The 24337-nt window shown below is 39.1% G+C and overlaps 1 protein-coding gene across 2 annotated transcripts in view; it reads left to right on the top strand.

The window, feature by feature from the left end:
- Window positions 1-24337, top strand: part of MAMLD1 (mastermind like domain containing 1) — a 242912-nt gene that overhangs the window by 44446 nt on the left and 174129 nt on the right. For both annotated transcript variants that reach the window (XM_071442516.1, XM_071442517.1), the window contains exon 3: window positions 23700-23827. The gene's annotated coding sequence lies outside the window, so the exon portion shown is untranslated. The remainder of the gene's footprint in view (window positions 1-23699; window positions 23828-24337) is intronic.

Raw genomic sequence — 24337 nt, 5'->3', positions numbered from 1 at the left:
AATTCTGGTCCATTCAGATCAAAACTGAGGTTAAGACTTTACGGTAATGAAGGGAAGCTTAGCAATATTTTAGAGAGAATGTTGTCCCAGTTTGCCAATTCTGAATTTCTGCTTAGGAGCAATGTTCTGTGGGGTGTGCTCTCTAGTAGTCTCTGTCACTGAAGATAAAGATGATGATAGATAGCATTTGGAAACTGGAATTGGAGGGTGAAATTTTTTTTTGGCTTTGTATCTGCTAATAAGTGATGCAGGGAAGTTTGGTGTCTGGAGAATTAGATTTTAGCCTGGTGATTCACTCTTTTTACTACCTGTTCATGGAGTGTGTGGATTTGAACTCAGGTAGTTAATGGCCTTAGTGTCATGCTGAAAAAATCAAATTGAATGTGTATTATTCCACTTGTAGCCAATGATGGTAACTAAGAATTCAGACTCTTGGTAAGAGTATGTTCCACCATGAATTTCTCAAAGGAGCCAGCCAAAATCACATTTTCAGGTACTGTCAAGGGAAGTGGGATATGAAAATACAGAGGAAGAAACTGTCTCTGATCTTAACTCATGTACTGTTCTCACTTTTTTCTTTCTATTTCATCACAACTTATTTCAAGGAGTTGAAAATACATATATTTATACAAGGAAGGATTTAAATTTTAGGCAAGTCTTGTGTGTTATTTTTTTATCAAAATGCCTGAACAGCTGTTTGAAGAGATCATAATGCACATTGTGACCACAGCATATTATAGTTTGCTTTGTATAAGATATACATTTCTTGTAATGCTTTAACATCCTCTTTTTTATTTGAGGTACTTTCATCTTCTCTACCAGCCAGATGTTTGATTTTAGTGGGACAGAAATAATCTCTTACAGTGCTGACACTTCAGAGAAGCTAATACAAGTGTTAAATGGTTTTTTTAACCAAAAGTTAAACTTCATTGCTTCCCAACAGTTCTGTGAGAGTCAGACAACCTACACCAAGCTTCTACCTACCTCTTTTCCAGAGCAGCCCAGCTCACTGTAAACCTTGCTCCTGCCCTGAAAACAAGAACAGCACCTGGGACTTGTCGCCCTTTGTATCCACATCACTGGCCTCCTACAGAAGCTTTCTAAATAAATCTTTCCTTGAGTACTTAACAGATGACTTTCTTTGCAAGCCTCTGTGCAGCTGACCCAGAGCTCTGATCACTGTGGATCTGCTGCCCCTCCTGTGCAGGGGCTGCACGAGGTGGGCAAGCTGGTGAAATGAAGGCTCCTTCCCCTCTGGACTATTCACCTGCAAAAAAAGCAAAATAAAATCCGGTGTGCAGCCACTAGCTGCAGTGACTGCAGTGACTAACTCTTCCAAATCTGACTTTTTATTAAAACAGCAGGGGGTGAAAATGACCAGGCTAAACTCAGGTGAGAAGGCCCCTAGAGAACCGTGGTGAAGCAAAGGCGAGTGAATCGATCCGTGCTGTAGGACAGCAGTGTCTGAAATGGCACAGTAATGGCAGCAGCTGAAGCTCCTATCGATGCAGCACGGGATGCTTTTTGCTCCACTGATGACTGTGGTTCAGTTTCAGAAAATTTAAAATTTCATTAATAAAAATTAGCCAGAGGGTGTCTGTATATCAGGTGCAAATGTTTACAAATTGTTACAACAGTCATTTCTGTAACAGTACTCTCATCCTACCTTACATGCACAGGAAGGTCAGGGACTTATTTAACAATTGTGTTTTACTTACAGAGGAAATAGGGAAACAATGATCTAATCCATTTGGTCTTAATAGTGAAATTTACTCCAGAATGTAAAAAAACGTTTTAGCCAATTTAAGTAATGGCTGTGATTATAGCACATAATGTGGTGTGTTCTATACTACATAATATGTTATGAATAGCACACTGAGGGATTTTTTTAGTGTATGTAAATTACATAGAAGCACAAAGGATGCATCTCTGAACTGTTTTTGTCTAGCTGATTATAGGTCTAACTGCTACAGGAGGAGGCTGAAAGAGCTTTGTTGAGAGGCATTGATTGATTAATAAAGAGCGCAGCAGCAACAGACATAACATTGCAGTTATAGATTTTCCATACTTTATCTTCAGGGCTTGTAAAGATACAGTGGTGATCAGATGATGAGGCTTCCTTTCACCTTGCAGTAAGATGCAACAAATCATGGCATTCTGCAATGCCACAAAACAGCTTTTTGCAGAGCACTGAGTAAAAGAAAACTCCCCCACAATCACGACTTTACAGTTAGACATTGTCCCTTTTCCTTCTGATCTCCTTTAGGGAGAGATACCTTAAACAATAATTTAAAGTAATGGCCCAAATTTAGAAACAAAGTGGGAACTGTACATTCAAACACTTAGGGATTCTATTTTTATTAAATTGAAAGTGAGTGGAAAGTCACATGTGAAGTCTGCACGCATTTCATTCCTGGTGATAGATATAGAAACTTTGCTAAAGAAACCTGTATTTAGATCTCAGGTTAACAAGTAAAACAGCCTAGAGTTAACAGTTCTGTTTGTTCAATTAAAACAATAGCTTGTGTACCTAGTTAAAGAGAAGGTGTAAAAAGACCAGGATCAGTATGTGACCAGAATATAGCAGAGTTGATATTTTCATATGAAAGCCAAATCGTGGCTGGGAAAGCACATTTCAGCTATATAGGACTGATCATGGGGGATCCGGTGAAAATAAAGTGAATTCTCATTCATTAGCTGGCATTTTGCTGTGCCCCTGTAATAGAGGTCTAAATAGGAACAGAGAAAAGAATTGTCACAACAGGCAGATATCTTTACCACGGAACTTCTTTTAAAGATGGGTGTTGGAATAGGTTTATTAATATTTTCACATTATTCTGTATCTTGCCAGTTAATCTAAGCAGGACCTAAGTTTTTTGAGGTTTAGTGTAAAAAGAGTTTAAATGTAAATTGTTTTGCAGTTGCTGGTAAATCCACTGATCTTGCAGTGGTTTTGAACCCATTTTTAATAACATTTTGTCTTTTGCTTGGCAATATGACGGGTCTGTAAAAATGGGATATTGAGTCTACTCAGATTCACAGTGATGTACAACAAGTGGAAGAAACATGATTACATACGATTAATAAGAACTGCTAGAAATTTTTCAGACAGTTGTCTGTTCTTCAAATTGCCCTTTCATGTTTACATGATTTTGTCCTGACTTAAATTCACAATATATCCATTTTTTATTTATTTACAGTGTAAATTAAGAATCTGAGCACATGAAGTTCTTACTAAATGGTCTTTTAAATTTATAAGTACATATATTTTAGCGATTATAATAGGACAATTTTTTTAAGATAGGAATTGCTTTTAGAGGAAGCATCTCCTCAAGGATAATTATCTTTTACCAAGTTGTAATTTAAATTTGTAGTATTTCTCAGCTCCTAAAATCCCAGTGAAATTTTATTCTGAAACTTTTATTTTGCTCAGTTTAAAGGATGATTTCAGTTTAGTCAGGTTGAAGCTATCCACACACATTTACCTGTAAATGTTATACAAATACAAATAACCACATATATGTGTGCTTAAGTCCCTAAGTGCTTTTTCAGGATAAATATTGCACTAACAAAACATGAGGTGGACACCTCATGTGGATATGTTTCTTTGAGGTCCAGGTAGGACACTGAGTAACAGTCATTGGATTTCTGTATAAGACTTGTGTTTAAAAACCCCCTGAATTCAATGTTAGGCCAGATCTCTTCACTTCTCTTTGTAAAAGTTGTCACTGAAAAATGCCTCACAGTCAGAACAGCATCACTAATGATAGTTTCCATTTTCAGCATATATTAAAGAAAACCCTTTTGTTCACATACAGCCCACACACTGATGCAGCATTCAGTGATCCCCATGGTGAAACCTGAAGTGAATTTTTGTTAGGAATTTTGAAATGTGTCCAGTTCTTCAGCACTTAGCATTGCTCCACGGAAGCAAGTGGATGATAGTTAAAACAGGAGAGGATTTTAGTCTATGCTTTTAATTTTTATCGTAAGTGGAGTATGATGCAAAGTAAGGCCTGCCATATTGCATGCATGAAATCATTGAATCACAGAATAGTTTGGGTTGGAAGGGATCTTAAAGACCATCTCATTCTGAACCTTTTGCCATGGAGAGGGACACCTTCCCCTAGACCAGATTGCTCAGAGCCCCATCCAACCTGGCCTTGAACTCTTCCAGCAATGAGGCAGCCACAGCTTCTCTGGACAACCTGTACCAGGTCCCCACCACCCTCACAGGGAAGAATTTCTTCCTAATATCTAATCTAAACCTACCATCTTGCAGTTTGAAGACATTCCTCCTTGTCCTGTCACTCCCTGCCCCTGCAGAAAGTCCCTCCCTGCTCTCTTGCAGCCCCTTTAGGTGCTCTGAGGTCTGCCAGGAGCCTTCACTTCTCCAGGCTGAGCACCCCAGCTCTCTTAGCCTGTGTCCCTGGCAGAGGAGCTCCAGCCCTTGGAGCATCTTCAGGGCCTCCTCTGGACTCGCTCCAAGGTCTCTCTTCTGCTGGGGGTCCCAGAGCTGGATGCAGAGCTCCTGGCAGGGTCTCAGAAGGGCAGAACAGAAGGGGAGAAGCACCTCCCTGGACCTGCTGGTCACACTGCTTTTGACTGAGCTCCTGAAATGAGCTGAGATGGTCCAGTTCTCTGCTGTTCAGGTACTTACATCCACAAGCAGGTACCTGTGTTGAAGCTGTACTTGATTTTTGGAATCTCTTAGGCATCAGAGCATCAAAATCATACAGTTATAAATAAATAAGTGATGCTGTGTAATTAGCTGTCTTGGTGATAGAAAAAAATGTAAGCACATGTAGGCATGATGCATTCCAGACTTTGCATAGGATTTAGCAGCAGTCTGTTTCAAATATCAGCCGAGAAAATCCTTTTCTATTGACCCAACAAAAAAATAGTGTGAATTCTAAGACTGCCAACATGTTCCAGCTCTTTTTAAAAATAAATACACGGTTATTTATACTTTAAACTCTTAGGCTACTTTAATCTTATAATCTTAAGTAGATTCATAAACTTTGATTAATATGTAGGATATGGTAATTCTGGGATCTACAGGGATCAGACTCTTCCACTCTTAAGAAGATATCATGTTTGTGACAAAAGAGAGCAACTATTGTAAAGTGCACAGGAGCACTTTAAAACAGCTTAGAATGGGAAATGAAAAATTCTAGTGGAGACTTCAGGTGCATTTATTAACTACAGTGTTACTGCTGGGAATATGAACAGAATAAATATTGAAAGATTTCATATGCCATGGCAGTGTCTCTTAATGTCATCCTGAGGCATTGTTTCAGTACTGAATTCACTCTGTATCAACATTGTGTCCTGGGAAGAAATAAAAAGCCAGTTCCTCATGATAAACACTGAACACTGTAGGCTTGCCAAGTCCTCTGTGGCACTGGACTCTTAACATGGAAAGCAAATAAAACAGGAAATATTTTGCAAGTAGATCCACTCAGATTGTCTCAGCACTTTGGTATATTAGCAGGGAGTTCCAAATGCTTGGTTATGTTGGCTTCATTAAATGTATTTAAACAATTAAAAAATATAAAAGGGAAAACGTATGTCTCTGACATGCTGTAAGCACTTTTGCATCTCAACAGAGTTCAGAAAAACTCTAAAATAACTAAACTTAGCTGTTTGCCAGGATCTGCTGGAACAAGATGAAGGGGTGAGATGGATTTATACTTTACTGCTCAACTTTATTTCTGTATCCACATCTCCTCCTTCCTCTCCTCCTTCCACTCTGCACCTGTGTGCCTCTCCTTCCCAGCTGTCTTATAACTGTTCAGATTCACTGTGCCCTGTCAGCCTTTGATTTTAAGTTACTCCCTGGAGCTTTTGCTTTAATACAAAGAAGAGCATACAGAAAGAGCACTTTGTATTTCTCTCTCCTAATGGCACACAAACCTGCCTAGCTGATAGCTGCTGGCACTGAGACCATCTATGCTGCTTCCTCCCTCTTGCTCTCCCATTTATCTACTGATCACATTTTACTGGGGGTGGTGCAGAGCAGGTAGAATAGACAGATTCATTGGATTGAGTAGCTGCTAAAGGAGAAAGTGCCAATAAAATACTTAGCCTCTGCCTGTGATGTGTGGATTCAGGAGACCTCCTTAGAATGGAAAATATTTTATTATAATGGTATCAAAGGAAAAAAAGTGGTGAGAAATGCGTTTCAGTGAGAAATGAATTTTCTGCTTGTGATTTTCCGTCTGTCGAAGACTATGCAGGTCACTTCTCACTGTTCAGCTCTTACAGAAACAATATTGTATTCCTTATGCCAATTGTTAGCTGGGGAGGAACAGAAGAGGTGCTGTCTTTGGAGGTTCTTGGCACTTTGGCATATGCTTGTCACACAGACTTGATGCTGCAGCAACAAATAAATATTAGCTCAATATTCAAGAATACGATTCTGCCATCTGTAAGAGGAGTTGGCCTCCAGTTTGTTTGTAGGGCAATTTGCTGTGTTGATTTTTAACAGGCAGGGCTTTCGTGCATGGAGTTGAACCTCAACTACAACCACTGAAATCACGTGGGACTCTGACATTCCTATATTAGTTCTTAATTGTGGAATTTGCTGCTCCAGTGGAATGCAAGATTGTTGACCTTCAGGGCTCACTGTGAGGTCTATCTCTTCTTTCAGGCAAAAAAAGGATTAGGTAGGAAGGGGGAGTTATTAGGGACAGGTGAGAGATTTTATATATTTTTTTAACTTGGCATTGTGTCATTCTTGGCACATACTATCCAGTAAAATAATGGGTGAGAATTCATGGGTAATCATTCATGCAATTGCAGTGCCAAGAGCCACATGTGATAATTTAGAAGTATCAGTTTAATTTTACTCTAGTCCCCATACTAACTTGATGAGTTAGTGAGTGTTGCTTGAGGAGGCAGTGCTTTGGACATAGAATATGGCTGAGCATTTGACCCAGAAGAGGGACCACAGAGAATGATTTTCCTGTGCAAACTTTAATGAAGATAAGGAGAGAGCAATGCATAACTCAGTCATGTACAGTAGCCAACAGGGATTTTGCTTTTCACTGCATTTGTATGGTTTTGAGTCCCTGTGTCTTTAATAATTTACATTGCTGAAAAGCTTTTTAGAACTGCACATGCAGACGTTTTTCTATTGGAGCACCACCAAAAAGTCTGTGTAAGCACAATATGCAGGGAAAAACATGTCTTGAAAATATTACCCTGCACAGGAGAAAAAAAACAAAAACCCAAACCAAAACAAAACCCAAATTCTGACCTTTCCTGGGGTCGTGAAGCTGTTAATATTGGGGCCTTTTCCTTCTTATTATTTTTTATTTACTTAAAGGACAAGTGTAAAACAATCAGCCTAGAAGCAGAATGGAAGATGGTAGGAATAATATAACATCCAGAACACATATGTAACATTTCTTATCTCTTTCCTGTTCATGCTTCCTCAGTTGTCTCCATGTAGTGTAGTTAGCAGTGAAACTCCCATTTTTATAAAGGGTTACTTTTTGTTCCAAAAAAGACAACATTTTGACTCAATAAGGTTATTTTATGCTCTGCTGTGAGATTTGTACTTCTCCCCCACCTCTGCTGTTAGCTAAAGCTGCTTTGTAATACATTAAATGATACAACACAAAAGATCTAATAGAATTTGAAATAGCTTGGGTTCTTAGAAACATGTAAAACTCTGCATAAAATGAATATTGCTAAAGCTCAGTCTGATTTCCATATTCTTTCCACATTGTATTTGTGTATAATAGGCTTCCAGGAATGTTCATGACCTTACAGCTGTCCCTTTTGTTTACAGTCCAGTGCTCTGTCCTTGAGATATGTTGCACACAGAATGAAGACAAAATCATGGCTTCAGGCCTCTGTCTCCCTTCTCTGGAAAAAATAAATAAAGCCTATATAAGAGACATTCTCCAGTCAGTACTGTTCTAGCTATATGTGAGTGATTACACCCTGGGAAACAATTATAGATGGTAATAAAAAAAATTAAGCTCTAAGGGCAATACAGTTTTTCTCAGGAACTTCCAGGGAAAAGCCTGCTTTGGGTTGTTGGTTTTTTTTTTATTATTATTTTATTTTGGTTGTTTGTTTGATTGATTGGTTTGTTTGGGGTTTTTTAATTACCAAACCCACTTATTTTTCTCACTTAAAAAATAAAAATTGACAGATCCATTTCCTAGCAGTTTGACTTAATATTTTACAAGATCCTTTTCTTTTTGAAGAGACTGTATCCTGCTCTCGCACAAGCAGCCTGTTTCTTGTTTGCTGTCAGTGAGCAAACAATCACTGCACATTTACAATAGCACTTCAGCAGCATAATGGTGATGGCAATGTTTGGTTTCTTTCTGCTGCCATGCAAATTTTCATTCTCTTTGAGTAAATGTATTTTTCTGCTGATATTCTGCTTTCTGGCAGGTGCTCAAAACTTCCTTGTTCAAATGTATTTGCAGATGGCACAGCCATGGGTTCTGTGTGGTGTCTGAGTAGACAGTGCACAGCCTGGGACAAAATTACAATCACTAATTATTTTAGAAAGAAGGGCATATGTGAGATTTCAATATCAAACGCCTCGATACCAGCAGTGCTGTGCACAAGCACTACCAAATGTAGCTCTGTTTAAGAAGCTTTGGGGCTGAATTTGGTGAAGTTTTTAACTGTAGGACATGGCAGTGAGTATGCAGAACAGCTGTGCTTTTGGCTACAGCCTCCTGATGTGGAGGCTGGCCCAGAGAAATACAAACAGGTAGAGGACCTGTGCAGTAATAATGAGAAGTGCAGTAGATTTTTGATTTTAGATTAGGGTTTTTACTGTTTTCTTCTTTCACTAGAAAATTTACAAAATTTGTTAAACAAATGGGATGGATGCCTGATGATTATATATTGTGAAATAATTGTGTGACTCATAGTGCACTCCATTAATTTAGATTACAGTTCAGTCTTTCTAGAAAATGGCCAAGTAATTGTCCACTTCCCAAGTATTTCTGAACATTCAGATCCCAGCTTTTCTGTGGGGTTTGAATTTCATGAATGTTTTGTAATTGCGGGAAGGTGGAGTGCTCAAGTTAATCAGTTCTTTCTGGAGACACCAAGCAGCTATTTCAAGGTGTTGTTCCATGTCTGACAGTAGTTTTATGTGTGCATTCACAAGCAGCACTGCTGGTGAGGATTGTTGCACAGCTCTGGTAACATTCCTGAAATTCAGCATTCAGGGGATTGTGTCTGAATTTACAGACATGACTCCAGACTTCCCCAGGATCACTTCCTATGCTCCAGGCACCACCTCTGCCATCCTCTCTGGCACAGATATTCCATCTGACATCACTGCTTAAAAGGAGGGTCTTTCAGTCCCCCTTGCCTTGAGTTCCAGGAGCAGTTTTAACCTGCTGAGGTTCTTTCTCATCTCTTTCTCCCGTTCTTTGTCTGATGGACCAGTTTCAGCCACACAGTCACTAACACAGACAAGGAAGTCATCACATCCTGCAGAGGGATTTTAAGAGAAAATCCTCTTTGCTTTAGCATGAAAAATTGGCATATCCATATAGAACACTCACCTCTCCCCTGACATTTTCTGTGGCTGTTCTAAGTGCTTACAGTTATTCTTTAGGATTTGGGTATATGTCCTGCCAGGATTTCTGAGTTCTTCTCTTTAAGTACCTCTTTAGCTAAGGCCCTGCCCTTCAAACATAGAGTGGCACTCTGACCTTTCCAGTCAGCTTCTTTCAATGTCAGGAGTTCTATAGATTAAAAAACACTTTTCTCCTCACAGGAAAACTATCCTTTTCAGTGTTTTTCTTGGTCCCTCCTCAACTTCAAATAGAGTTCATAAATAATATGTTATTGGATTTCCCAAATTATCAGAAACTCTTCCTATTATTTACTGGGTAAATAAGTACATGTATATTACATTTAAATGAGTAAAAATACAGTCCTTTTCCAAAACAACTGAAGTGACCTAAAAAATAACAGTGGGATATAAAACCACAAGCAAAAATGTCAGTAGGAGAGAATAGGGAGAGTAAGTCCTGTCATTTGTAGTTCACCTGTATCATGTAATCTAATTTTTATTAATAGTTTAACAACTACATGCGTGAATTTTATATGCTGAGATAAAAACACTAGGAATTTGGTGTTAGATGAGCTTTTTTTAATGAACAATACTATGTTTTGTCAGGTGCTGTGGTTAACAACATTATCTCAATGTTTTTCATCTTTCTCTTAATTCATACAGTGGCACTCTGGTTTTACTGCCTGTCTCCCTTGTGTGAGGACAGGACATTTACTTCCACATACCACATTGTTTGAAAATAATAGTGATAAGGCACATGAACTGTAAAGATATCTCCCTTGAGGTCTTGAAGGGAAGCTCTGGGAAATTTTAGGGTGGATGTCAAGACAGATCCACACAGTGTATGTGCATGGGGAGGGGAGGGATTACTGTCACATGAGCCTGGAGAGCTTTAGCACAACACTTCATCATGCCACAATGGGTCCTGGGCATCCATATTCTAGCAGCTGCTGCAGAACCTCTTAAGCTAAACAAAAATATAGAAAGGAAAAAAAAAATCAAATAGTGAGGAAAGCATCTTGGGCAAAAGGCTAATAATGAAGAAGATCCATAGCATTCTTGCTTTCCAGTGGCACTGCCAAGCTGTGGTGTAAAGGACTAGAAAGACCTGAGTTCATATGTTTCAGAGAGCAGGTTTTGAAAAAGTTTTCTGCTTCTGCAAACTGGGCAGTATCTTAGAGTCCAGTTCTTGCTGCCATAGAAGTCAGAGTCAGCATTGGAATGAGATCTTGCTGTGTGACTTTGAAATGCCTTTGAAATACCCTAATACATAGAAATATACTCCAAAGCAGATAAAGCCATTTCTTTCTTTAGAATGCTGGTTATTAGCAGTCTCACAGTGAGTGTATGTAGGAGGTTCCTCAAATGGCATAAAGACTAATTACATCATTGTCTCCAATATTCTCCTACAGAAGGTGCAAAGATGTAGGCACACAGTTTGTGGTAATTGGGAGTGGGGCTGTGGCCCAGCCTCATCCCTAATGGGCCACAGCTGTGAGCAGCAGGTGAGCAGCACTGAGAGCAGTGAGTGCCCAGGGCACTGACCAACCACCAAAGGGGACAGAGGGCACACAGGTGCACTGCATCAACAGGAGGGGATAAAAGGCTGGGCAAAGAACACCAAGGGCAGAAGCTTGCAGCCTCCTGAAGTGGTGTGGTGGCTCTCTGTGTAGCATGGTCGGCTCAACTGTGACGTATGCTGAGACACAAAGAGGTATTAGATCTGACTTATAAATGATCTTTGTAAAATATGTATGTATATTTATAAGGAGTATGAGGATCTATCCTTTCCCCACTGAGCTGAACACCTTTTATTCTCATTATGAATTTATTAGTAGTGCAGGATGTTCAGCAGTACAGAAGAACGTTCTTTTTATCAAACAGTGTTCTGGTAAGTTCTGTCTTTGTTTTAAGGGAAAATACTGCTCCTCAGTTTTGGAATACAGCTAAATGAGAAATGTTGAAAGGCAGACATCCATGAGATATGCCACTGGCACAGGTGGAAGCTGGAGGTGGTTCAGGGATGCACTGTCAGTGTTGTTCCAGAAATTCATTCATGGGGTGGTTCAGCAGCATTCTCAGACTAACAAGCTCAAGGGAGTGGGTATCAGCCTGGGCTCTCCTGACTTACAGTTAATTGGAAAGATGGAAGTTTATTTTTCCTAGCAAAAGCATCTGGTTGAGGTAGAGATCTGTTGCCTTCTGCTTTCCTTTTTCAAGGTATTTTGCCACAATTTAGCCTGAGCTGAGATAAATTACATAGTTGGGGCTTAGACTGTCAATTAGCCTTTTCATTCCACCAAAGTAGTTGAAAAAAACCTAAAAATTGTATTTGTCTCCATATTCAGCATACAAGTAAGGAACTGCAAAAGCTTGGTGAACTTTAGAAGCCAAATTATGCATAAGCTTCTGTAGCTGTTTCTGTCAAAGGAGAAAATGGAAACTAGAAAACAGCAGCATTTTTGAGGCCAGCATAAGGATGCTGGAAAGAAAGAATAATGGACACATTTGTCATAAGCTGGAAAATAGATTTAGTGTTTATAACATGACTAAGGTAAACAAACAAGATCAAACAAGAGCTGAGCAGGCTTCTGTGTAACCCAATGCCACATGAAGTGCAACTGCTGAAAGGAATCTGTGAGAGGGGAAACGAAACTGAGCAGACGAGACAGACGGCATAGTCTAAGTTCAGCGCTTTCTGATGACACTGAAGATTTGCACTTGTTTTGGCAGCTGATTTGGTGTTTTCCCCTATTGAAAATGAGCTGGGGAAGTGCATTGTATGCATCTCTTGCATCTCTGGTGTCAGTCTGCAGATTCTAGATTAAACATGTTCTTGGCAAACAAATAATGTCCAGCTCTTTGTGCACAATGACTCACCAGGGTGGGAGTTAGGAACAGAGTTAAGAGGTGGGATGTTTGTATTTTTATGGGAAATGTCTCAGGGTTGGTATTTGATATTTTGCCTTTGTGGTTGCTTGCTTATTTAGTAGAGTAAATTTGCTTTTTCTTCTTTTCTTTTGTTTGTCTTCTGCAATTTTTCTGTCTGATGAACTGTGTGATATATTAGGCTTTGAATGTGGACAGCCCTAACAGATTAGTATTATGTTCTGATATTCTCAGCTAGTAGTAAACATAAAGGGATGTTACTCTGCAGTATACTGAGTACATGCATACATTGAAAAGTTTCTAGCACACTGAAATATGACTTTCTATTTTTATTGTATATAACTTTCTCACATAAAAGAGCTCTCATTCAACTTCTTGCCATACCAAAAAGTACAGTACTACCTTGACAGTCAGGGAAATGTCATAAAAAGCACTGCTGACATGCAAATGAAGGAAGTGATAGGCACAGGAACTATCTCGGTTTTCAGCATTTATTTTTCTATAATATAACTTTTAGCATATTCCCTGTCTGCCTGGTCACAGTTCAGTCACTCAGGTTTAGCTTTCTGGCATTTTTTGAACCCTGGAAGTCTTACCACTCTGCGATCTAAAATTGTCCTTGCAAGGAATATAAGACTCTCTTTTACATGTTTATTCTTGGAAGTGGGAAAATTGATTACAGCAAAATCTGTAATCATAAGGTCAGATTTCAAGATAGAAGTGGGGAATTATCAGGAAATTCTGTAGTCTTGTTTCTGTTTTATCATATTTATAGTCTAGGGAAGCACAAATATGATATTGATTATATTCTTAGTACGTTCTTAATGCTCTTATAACCTGCTAATTTTCTGACATGCCAAATACATGCAAAGCATAGTAAAAACTGAGTTGCAAGGATTGTTCTTTACTACCCTTTGGTATTTAGGCAAGGATCTGTATAAGTCATCATAGTAGCTTTACATTGGTCAGGTTGTATTTGATGAAAGCTAAAAATATTTTTCCAGTCCTTATCTGTAACACTGTAGTCAGGAGACACTATTCTTACAGAAGAAAGGGCCATTGATCGTGTTTAAATATCATCATAGCAAAAAGCAGTCAAAACAAAGCCTACTGAAAACTGCCTTCCAGGAACACAGGAGGAAAAACTGGTGACACAGATCCCTCCTCTGGTACCTTTGTGCTGGATTTGCAGCATTGTAGAATATATTCACTTTACTCTGCTCAGCAGCACAGCCCTGTATCCTGACAGCTGAGTAATGTTCTGCTCACGTCTTCCCTTGTAAAATGAAAAAAGTAGATAATTTAATATAGATGTGACAAGTGCAAGATAGATTTCTACCCAGCACTGTTCACTGCTGAAAACCTTCTTTAAGGACAGCCACATTCTTAAATTCTCCTCCCCCCACCTCCCCGTTTTCCTCTGCCCTAATTAAACACAATACAGAGAAAACAAAAACCTAAATTTATTCTTTGATCATTTCAGTATGAAAAATCTCTTCTGTCTCCTGTTCCACAAAATAAACTAGTGTCTGTTATTTCTGCCAAAGAACAGCCTTTCTGTGAGACACAGTATATATATGTTTCCAGTGCAGATATTTTTGGTCTATCACTGATTTTCTTAGTTTTTTACTCTTTCCCGAATCACAGATGCAGTTTACTGCTACTTCTTGTGGCCACTGTGGTTGAGGGCCAAATAAAGGTTATTGCCTTCTGAGGCAAAGCATAACAAATTCTTTCAATCCAAATTACATTTCTGAGTTTGGCAGGGTCTTTGCTTGGATTTCACCTGCTTTTTAAAACAAACACATTGGACAATCCCATACAACATGTGCATTAGACATACACAGCATTGTTGGGCTGTCCTGATGCTGCAGTAGAGGTATTATATCCTGTTCTCTGGTCTTCAACCCATTTCTGTCCCCCTCAAGCATCAGTGCTGTCTGCTGCTCCAGCCCTTCTGCTGCAGCTCCAGAGCACTGACTTGGTGCTTGAGGCAAGCTCTGCTGTCCTCTGTCCCTCTCAGCCAGCGAGGCACCTTCTTGTCTCTAAGACAACTCAGAAGTGAAGCAGAGCTGTGACTGGTGTGGGAAGTCTGTCAGTCTTAGAGGGATGAGGTTGTGTTGAGGTGAGCAGAGTTTAACAAGGGACCCAGCGCTGTTGTGGAAGCTGCGTCCTTGGTAACAGCAAAAGCAGATTGAATTGGGAAAGGCAGAGGTTAGCATGGGATTCAGCTCTTCTCAATCCCACTGAGCTTTTTCCAAAGTCTTTAATACCATCATGGATTTGTTTGTGTTCTTATACTGCCTCTTAAATCAGTGTTGTGAAAGATCCAAATGGTTGTGACTCATCACTTATTCGATTTTATAGTATGTATTTTTGATTAAGGTTATCCAGTAGCAGAATTTGAAATTTTGGGACAGTGCTTCAGACACTTCAATTCTCAGTGCTTGAGAATTGATTTTTTTTTTTTTTTTTTTTTTTTTTTTTTTTTTTTTTTTTTTTTTTTGTGAAATTGAGCAGATTCACCATGAAGCTCAATGGGATAAATGTTAGCTTACTACCAAACATTAAATACCTACATGTTTGCTATGTTTGCTGCCTCTGGGCATTGACCAGAGTGTATATTTCAACCTGGAGTTTAAAATGCACATTTATCTATGTCAAAGGAGTAACTTTTCTCCTATGCACTTGATGTGGTACATATACACTGCTTCCGTGAGATGCACCATGCTCAAATGTCCCCATACCAAGGAAGGAATACAAATTAAAAGACTGAGTACAAAAGACCTCTCAATGTTTTTACCAGTATGCAGCTTAGAAATGATTCAAACACACTAGTTAAGGAAAAAAACTAATCTCTTGAAACGAAAAGGAATATTTTAATCTAAAAACAACTTTAATAGCTTTAAAAATTCATAAAGATTGACTGTTTGCCCAAACTTGTAGTGCTGTTCTATTGACTCTCTGTGCAGCCCTGCACAGATGGTAACTCCCATTCACTTTGATGGGAGATTTGCCTGGGGTAGGACTGCAGAACTGATGCCCAAGATGTTAATTAAATGTACAGTCAGCTGGCCAAAAAGTAGCTGGTTGAGTCATAAGGACAGCTCTTCCTGGCTTACCTAAGAATACATCTTAGCATATAATTAAACCACAAAAACTGACATCAAAGTAATGATAAGGGCCTAATGTAATGCACGTAACTGAGGATATTCAGGCCAACATTCCTTCCTTTGATCAACCAGCTGGGCCAAGCTAGTACACAAGTCTGGGTCTGGATACTCCCTTTCTCCAGCACTGGTAGAGGTGAAGGAGGTAAAACTGATGGAACTGGCTAGATTGGATGAAGTGGTTGGGAGGTAATAGCTTTTGTTGCACATACCTGCAGAATCCTGCCACAATTGGAAGGTGGGAACAGGGATCTTTAGTTATAAAATTTTTCCAGGGTATAAAGGAATGCTCATAGGCAGCATAACTTTATAACTTCATCTACATAGTTCATACTACTCCAAACTCCATGAATTTCTGTATCAGCTCAATGGGGTTTTTTCCCTTGAATGTGATTTCTTTACAGTGGGAGAAAGTTGGGGCAAGTGAAAGGATAACACCCTCTGGGTGTAGAACTGCTCAGGAAGGGCTCTTTGCAGGTGCAAAGCTGCTAGAAGCTTAGGAACTGTGTTTCTATCTCATATCTCTTGAAGCTAGAGATCTTAACTTTAGAGATGCTTTAAAGCATTCTTGTTTCACATAACATTGTCTTAAGCTGGAAAAACAAGATCTAGAAAAGACCTACTATGGACTATTAGCAAAATGAGCTGGGAAAACAAAGTCAAAGAATAGTTTCCAATGATTTACTGGAAATAGAAAAGCATATATCAAATGTGGTTTCACATGGATTTGTCCTGAACCAGATACTGTTAAATATTCATTAGTGACTTCATTGATTGGATAAGGAATGTTCATAGTAAATTTGCAGATACCACAAAGCTTTGAAGACTCCAGGTGTAGAGGAGAACATGATTAGAATTTCAAGGGATCTTTACAAATTAGAAAGATGGTATGAAAAAACCCCAGGATGCAATTAAAAATAAGTCCAGTGTCTGTACTTAGACAAGAAGAATCATTCATAGAATCAACTCAGTGAGAAACAACCAACCAATTTACAGTCATAAAGGAAAGGAATTAAGGGTTTTAGCTATCTACAACTTGAATGTGAATGGGGAATGCCATACTAGTGTAAAAAAAAGTGGAGGAGAGAAATTTTGAGTTCTAAAAACAGGAGCACAGTCTGCAAAATGAATGAAGTATTTCTGCTCTTTTACAGCTGTGAAAAGTTCCACGCTAAGTTAAGGTTTAGTTCTTATGTGCCTCAGAACAGAGAAACCTATGACAAAAGAGGGTTGTTTAGACTAGAGGTTAAAACACTGAGTAGAAACATGATAGCAGTCTTCAAATACAGAAGAAAGCTGGTGCAAAGCCAAAGGGAAGAACCTTGTGGACAGAACAGAGTGAGTGATTCAAGCACAAAATAAAATGTTTTGCTAGGCTTTAGGCAAAAGCTTTTTTTGACAATAAACACAAATTACTGTAGAACCATTACCTTTTTTCATTAAGCTGTTAGAAAAAGTGCCTGTCTGGAATGAGAAGGATATAGTTCAGGATGTCTTGGGGTAGCCTCAACTTTTCTTCTTGAAGTTCCTTCCTGTTTTGCAGCATTCTCTGCCCTGTAACAAGAGGCTTTAGGAACCTCTCCAGGAGACTTGTTTCTCTGCTTGCCCTGGGCTGGCCCTGACTGGTCTAAATCACTCTCAAAGAGCCTCCTGAGGCCACATCCATATTTTTGAGATGCAGGTTGGCCCACTGTTTCTTTGGCCAACTTTCTGGGTTGCTAGTAGCAGACTTTTCATAACTGGGATTACATGATGGACTTGGCAACTAGTTGTTGTTTTGGATTTTTCTTAAATGATGGCCTTGAAGCATTTGTGAGAAAGAATCAGTAAGACTGTTTGTCTTTAAAGGACTTGTTTGTTACACTAAATATCTGACTGGTCTGATGTTCTCCTGGCCACGTGGAAGGCTGCTGGGTTTTCCTATGTCAAGTAGCAACCACATGTTTTCAGTGAGAGTGACCTTCCTTCCAGATCAACAGCAACAAGAACAATTGTGTTTGTCCTCAAAACCAGCCCTCAACATATTAAGTGAAAGTGGTTAAAGGTGGTTACAGCCTTTACAGCTTAAATACTGAGTTAAATAAAAGTTATTTAAGGTCATAGAAAAACAGTAAACACCAGAAGACTGAAATGGATGGTACTTATCACTGGATGATACCAACTCAACCAAGCATGAGACACACAAGCTGGATGTAGACAGATAATTGTATTTCTGTAGGCTCTATTTGATTTTAAAATAAAACTAAAATTTGGTTTCAGACAGTAGAAGTCAGTGGGAAATGCTCCAGTGGTACTGTGTACAGCCTGCTTCAAGGTCCTGGGTAAAGGCATTCTTCTCTAGAACAAATTATTTTTCTTCTGCTAATAAGAAAAACAAGGGGAAAGAGATTGCAAGATCTTAATGGGCTTTTTTTTCCAGTGGGCTTTGTGCCAAATTCTGTCCTCGCGTGAGTTCTCGAAACCTGATTTCACAGGGACTTTGTGGCTGTAAAAGAATAGATTTCTTGGTCTTCATGTCTAAAAAGCTTCCTTCTGTATAAAGTGCTTTACACATGGAATGGCTGCTGAAGCAAATTGACTAGAATGGCAGTCAATTTTACACTGCTGCCCTCCCACCTGAAAAGCACTTTTGATGCCCTACAGAGAAAAGAAATGAAAGAGGAGGGGTAGACGCATGCACGTACACAGAGGGAGAGAAAAGATGCTTGCAAGGAAGGCTTTAAAAAGTGAGCAAAAATGAACTAGTACTGTCTGCTCTCTGTCCTACATTTTTGCCATACTGATCTGGGAGAGGTGTTTCTACAGGGTGGAGCAACTCCAGTGAATGCACATTGAGCCAAATTCAGTTCTTATCTGCACTAGGATGCTACCTTCAAATAGCTTTGCTTAAGGCCTAGAATATTCCCAAGTTACATCTAGAGAAAGTGAAGGTTTTACTTTTAAATCAGTTTGTAAAAGATGCATACCTGCCTAATGTCTTCCTATATTGTAGTTTTTAGGGACATATTTTGTACTGATGTTAATTCAGCATATCTCTTCAGATTATATTACAATTATATCAGTTTTATATCAGTGGAGTTACTAGTCTGACATCATCAAACCAATCTACAAGCTTTAACAAATATTGACCAGATGTCTTTAAAAGTAAAATTATATCTTCTTTGAAGAAGGGTCCTGACAGCTCTGACCAGCAGTATTCAGGAAGCTTTGACTGTGAAAGTCTATTCTAGAAAATAATCTTCAGCATATGTGGTCAAACAGAAGTGCTGCTAATGCAGCAGCTACGTTAGAGAGTGAGAACAGGAGTGATAGGAGACCATGCCAGGAAAATATGTTGATTATGCAAGGTCTCTATCTTTTGCAACAAGAATGGTGTAGTGATATGACATAAGATTGAACAGCTGTTTCTCTGAACATTTGAGAATTTTTGGAATATATTTTAAGAATGTCTTCTGTGTCCAAAAGGCAGCCTATTTGGGGCTGTTCTTGAATACTCTGCTTTTATTTTCAGGAATGTAACAGAAAGGGATACACACAATCTAATGACTCCAAATGTTACCCCATCTAGACAAAGTCTACTCTCAAGATCTTATCTGATTTCAGAGCTCAGGAAAACTTTTAAACCCCTTCTCAGAATTTCACATCATTTTGGGAAGCCTTTCTTGAATTTATTTTCAGATAAATTTTCTTCTTTTACATATACTGAAGCTGTTGGAGTACTGGTTATGGTGACAGCCTTTGCAGGGTTATCTTTGATTTTCATTTTTCATCTGAAAAAGTTTTTTTGATAGTGCCTCTAAGGAACTGTTCCTCTTTACAAATGTTGATTCTGTGTTCCTCATTGGTTGAAGATAATGAGCAGATTCTCAGATATGGTAAATTGTCATTGTTCCATCAACTCATATGCTGATTTGACAATCTGACTGACTAACTGTAATAACATACATTTTTTCTGATCAGTAGCAATCTTACATTAAAAAAAATGTGAGATTTATATCATCAAAGCATTAGAGTTATACATTATCTTTAGAAGAACACGAATTTCTATGTTTATTTTCATTCATAAGGAAATGTATAATCAATTTTTTCTACCCTGTTCAATTTAATTAGGTAAATGTCTGGATCTATATTAATTATGTCTAAATCTTTAATTTTATTAGTCAGATATGATCTAAACATTGCAGAATCTTGTTCATTGGAACATCTATTTAATGAAACTTCTTGTTACTGAAAACTTGGCCTATGTGTCCCAATATGCATAATATGTATTGGAAATTCATTATTTATGGGTAGCATATCCCCTTCAGATCAGGGTTATAGGAGTTAAAAACATTTTACACACCACGTATTCTATTGTCTCTGAATTCTGTCCTGAATAGAGTGTTCTTTAATTTTCAGTCAATAATGAAATTATTTAGTATCTGTCATGTTCTTTATTTTTTATTTGATTCCTCTTCTATTCCTGGTCACCTGGTCATCAGTCAGTACCAGAACCTGGCCTTCAGATTGCAGAGTTAGTATTTTACTAAAATCATTGGCAACTTAAATAGAGAACTACAAGAACGCTGCTACTTCCGTCAGTGGCAACGTCTAATGTGCAAGTCATTTCTGTCCATGTGGATCATACCCAAGAAATTCAGACATGAGACAGGGTCACATTATATTTTTGAATTCATTTGCTATTTCTGTTTTGTATTTTTCATACCCTTGGTCAACAATTTTAAAGAAAGTGATACGTGTATGATTTCAGAAGTTGCACAGCTCATTACCTGCAATATAGCTGACAATCTGATTTCAAAGACTTGTTTCTTAAGTTAGCAGATTTTTAGCACAGCCTAAGACACTTCAGGCCCCAGCCGTGTGAAGGAATAAAAGAATGAGAGCACTCTTGCCTGCTCCTATTCTGGGGCTCCCCGAGGAGCAGCAGTTATCCTTGAAAGCTTCTGTGCTAATGCAGCCACTGGTATGAGGAGGAGCCTGCTCAGTTGCCCCAGGCACAGCAGAGTGAAGGCTGGCTTTCAGAAATGCAGGCAGATAAGGCAAAGGAAAGGTGCTGGCAGTGATGCTTATCTTAAATTTTAGAGTTCATAAGCTCAAGAAACACTTCAACCTGAGTGGATGTTGTAACTGATGTACACTTTCCAAAAATCTATCTAAACTAAAACCACTGAGTTCAATGCAGCTCTAACCAGGACTCACTGAAGCCGGGTCAGGCTTGCTTGAAAAAGCAAAAGAATTTAAGTAGACTTGTGCCTTATGAAAGCAGGGAGCAAACTATAAAAGATCAATTTTCAATCTGCAGCTGAATTAACTAGGAAAATACAGTTTGCCAGTGATGGGCTCTCCTGAATCCAGGCTTGTCACTGTGGTCAAGAGGCTCTTTCTCAGAGGACAAGCACCCGTAGAGTTAAGGGAGATTGGGTTTGTGGCTGGCCACGTGAGCTTTTGCTAAAATACCAGTTCAAGCACAGAAGCCTGACCTATGACTTTTTCTGTGAGTGTTTTTGAGGCAAAGTCATGCATATTCTGCAATGAATGTAACCTGAAATGTAGAGGCTCAGCATTGCTACTAGCAGTGAAGTGCCTGACTATAAATAGTGTATTTCAGTCGATTTTGATCCTGAGAAACAGCATTTATCTCATGACAGCCCCTTCTCTTCTTTTTTCCTCATATGTAAACTGCTTCCTTAGAGATCAGTTCAAACAGATACACAAACACATTAGCTCCTTAAGTAATAATTTTGGCAATGTAAACAATATAGCAAATGGTGGAACATGTTAAGAAATATATACATCCTCATCAAATGCTGAGATTTGTAATAACCTGCTCTGACGACACTTTTATTGTAGTCATTCATTGTAGTCTCACCTGTTTTACCTGTTGCTTTTTTACTGTCATAAAATTGCAAACTACAATAATGCTTTGGTCTTCAGCCATTCCATGTTACAGCACACACGCTGAAGGCATGGCACATGAGCAGAGCCCAGTCCATCTGCATATTTACACATATGTCTGCTTTTAAGCATGTAAGCTTTGTGCTGACTTGCAGCCTACCTTCTCAGATGATGTCTTAACCTCTTTGCTTGACTGTGCTCTGAGTTTATGAAATTTATGCCTCCTGGTGAGAAAAGAAACCAAAGGCTTGGGTGATATTCACACATCTGTCATGCAAATACTGCTTGTACCTGTGAGCTGCCTGTGCTATTGGATCTCCTACCTTGATATCAATGTCTTTTTAGGTGCCCTAGCTGAGAAGCAACTTAGAAATTGTAAGGTAGTGCTATTGAAACCAAAAATACATAAATTGGGTGTCTTGTCAGCTGATACCTCTTGCTTTAATGCCAATAAAGGCTGCTGACACGTGTGGTCGCAGTGAGGAGGCTCTGCAGTGTGAATGGAGCAGCTGCTGCTGATCAGGGAGGGAAATCAATGACTCAGCATTCATCAGAAGCATCCTCCTGCTGGTCACCACTGCCAAGTGCCGACTCATCGATTTTCCTCCCTGCTAGGCGAAGACTGCTCTATTTTCTTTACAGCAAGCTCTAAAATGTTTCCAGTGCACTGTGTGCAGCTGTCAGCTCCCATTGGTGGGTCTCAGTAGGAGCACCCCAACACATGAATTGCATTGGGGCTGGGGCATAAATCTCAAATTTGCCCAATGTAGTTTTTTCAAAGTGCCTGAATCTCAGCATGTGTGAATCTACAAATCACCCTATTTGCCCCAATCAGCACAAATGAGGTGTCCTGCTTGCCATAAGCTCACTAAATATTTTTTCTTGTGAAGTGGCAAATGGAACACAATATGCATGGCTCACAGATTCACAGCCACTGAAACAAATCCAACAGCATGCAGTTGTCATCAAGAAATATGTCTAGGAAAGCCTCTCTAGCCACACAGCTTCAGCACAGCATGTGAGTACCAGCCAGTCCTTGGATATTCAGCCAAAGAGATTGCCATATATAGTGCACATGAGGAGTGCTGCCCTTTGATTTCTCCTTTTAAAAGAAATCATCCTTGCAGCTGTTCTCCATTGTCCCTCAGTCTTGAATATCTCCTTTATTTAAAGGGACTCTGGAAATCAAAAATAGAGTCAGAAAGGGGTCTTTGTCTGACTATTAAAATCTTGTGAGTCATGTTTTCTGAAATCTTTCATAGAATTCAGTCAGAATTCAGCTCACAGCTTCAACTTCAGAAATGCTGTGAAGGTGACTACAAACACTGATATTCATTTACAATTTGAAAAACTCATTTACCCTGAAATGTGTGATATATTCGCATACATCTCTTTTCCGTTTCATTTACAAAGAGCAGCAGAATTGTGGCATTGAACAATAAAGCTTGAAAGCTTTCAGTTCCATTCCATTTTGAAGATGCAAATGAGACAAGTTCTGAAATCTGCAACCCAGCTTCTACTTGCTGATTTTAATCTAAGAAATGGCATGTTTACTAGAATACCTACTGAAACAGAAGATTTACTTAAAACCAGTATCTCACTATATTAGAGTTGCAAAGATTTTCAGACCTGTAACATTGATGTTTTCTTCAGAAACAAGGAAATATGCAAATAAGTTGTTATTTATAATAGCTGCTGCTTGCTATGTTTGTAAAATAATTATATTTACCAGTTAATTGACCTTGTGTGCACAATAGGGACAAAAATAAAGAAATGATGCATGAAAATTCAGAGTAGCACTGAATTGGATTAGTTTAGAAAAATATATTAACTGTTAATTTTCAAAAATAGCAAGCAATTAATTGCTGTTGTAAGGAACATTTCTGTTTTACTCTGGCAACTATACTATGTTAACATAATACATTGCAAGTCAAGGCAGACCACTTGATTGCAGTGTTTGTGCTGCAGTAAGTACAGCTTTGGTTTAATGTTAAATTTTCATCTCAAATGTTCTTACAGGAATGCAGATGTTGTCCTATTTGTTGGTCTTGTTAAGATCTCTGTCATGTGAGTGCCAGTGCGTGTAGTAACACCTAATAAATTATGTAAAGTGTTGCAGTGTACTGCACTTGTATGACCATTTCAATATACTGTAATTGTTTTCCACACTTCCCCCACAGGTTAGTCTGGCTTCCAGCAGAGGCAGAAGTGAATAACAAGCCAATCAACATGCAAAATATTGAACAGAGCAGCTCAGCACAGAGCCATCAGCCAAACGTGAGATGAGCGTGTGGCTGCAGACGGGACGGTGAGTCTACGCCCGGCTTCCTGAGCCTTGCATGGCTCTCCCTGTGTTTTCTGAATCACATTTCTCTTGTTTGCTGGTCAAAATGAGCTGTTCCTCATGTCAGCACTGATGATTAATACAGTGACAGAAGTAGGGCCAGGTTGTGTTTGTTGCCAAGTACCAGTGAGGGTCCTCATTCTGCCTGTTTGGAACTTAGCCCGAGGGAATAAGTGTGAGCCTCCAGTCTTGATGTGGGATGGGAAAAGCAGGTACTGTGGGGATATGGTCTGGTGATGCTGACTGGCCCTTGCAGTGTTCAGCACTCAGGACCCTACTCTGACATGCAAAGGCACTTGGTCTGGCTTTACATGGGGAAGTGAGATCCCATTACAGTGTGTGATTCTGCCTCTCCCATGCCCAGGTGGGACATTCCCTTTTACTTCAGTGGATTTGACTTGAGGACCCCATTGTCCAAAGACATTTAGTTTGTGGCTCAAGGAGTTTTCTGTTGAACAAACCCAGGTCTGTTAT

This window comes from Agelaius tricolor, unplaced genomic scaffold (genome assembly GCF_023055355.1).
Source record: "Agelaius tricolor isolate 1412-34295 unplaced genomic scaffold, bAgeTri1.0.p SCAF_17, whole genome shotgun sequence".
In the NCBI taxonomy this organism is placed as follows: domain Eukaryota; kingdom Metazoa; phylum Chordata; class Aves; order Passeriformes; family Icteridae; genus Agelaius; species Agelaius tricolor.
This window is presented reverse-complemented; position numbering and strand designations above follow the sequence as displayed.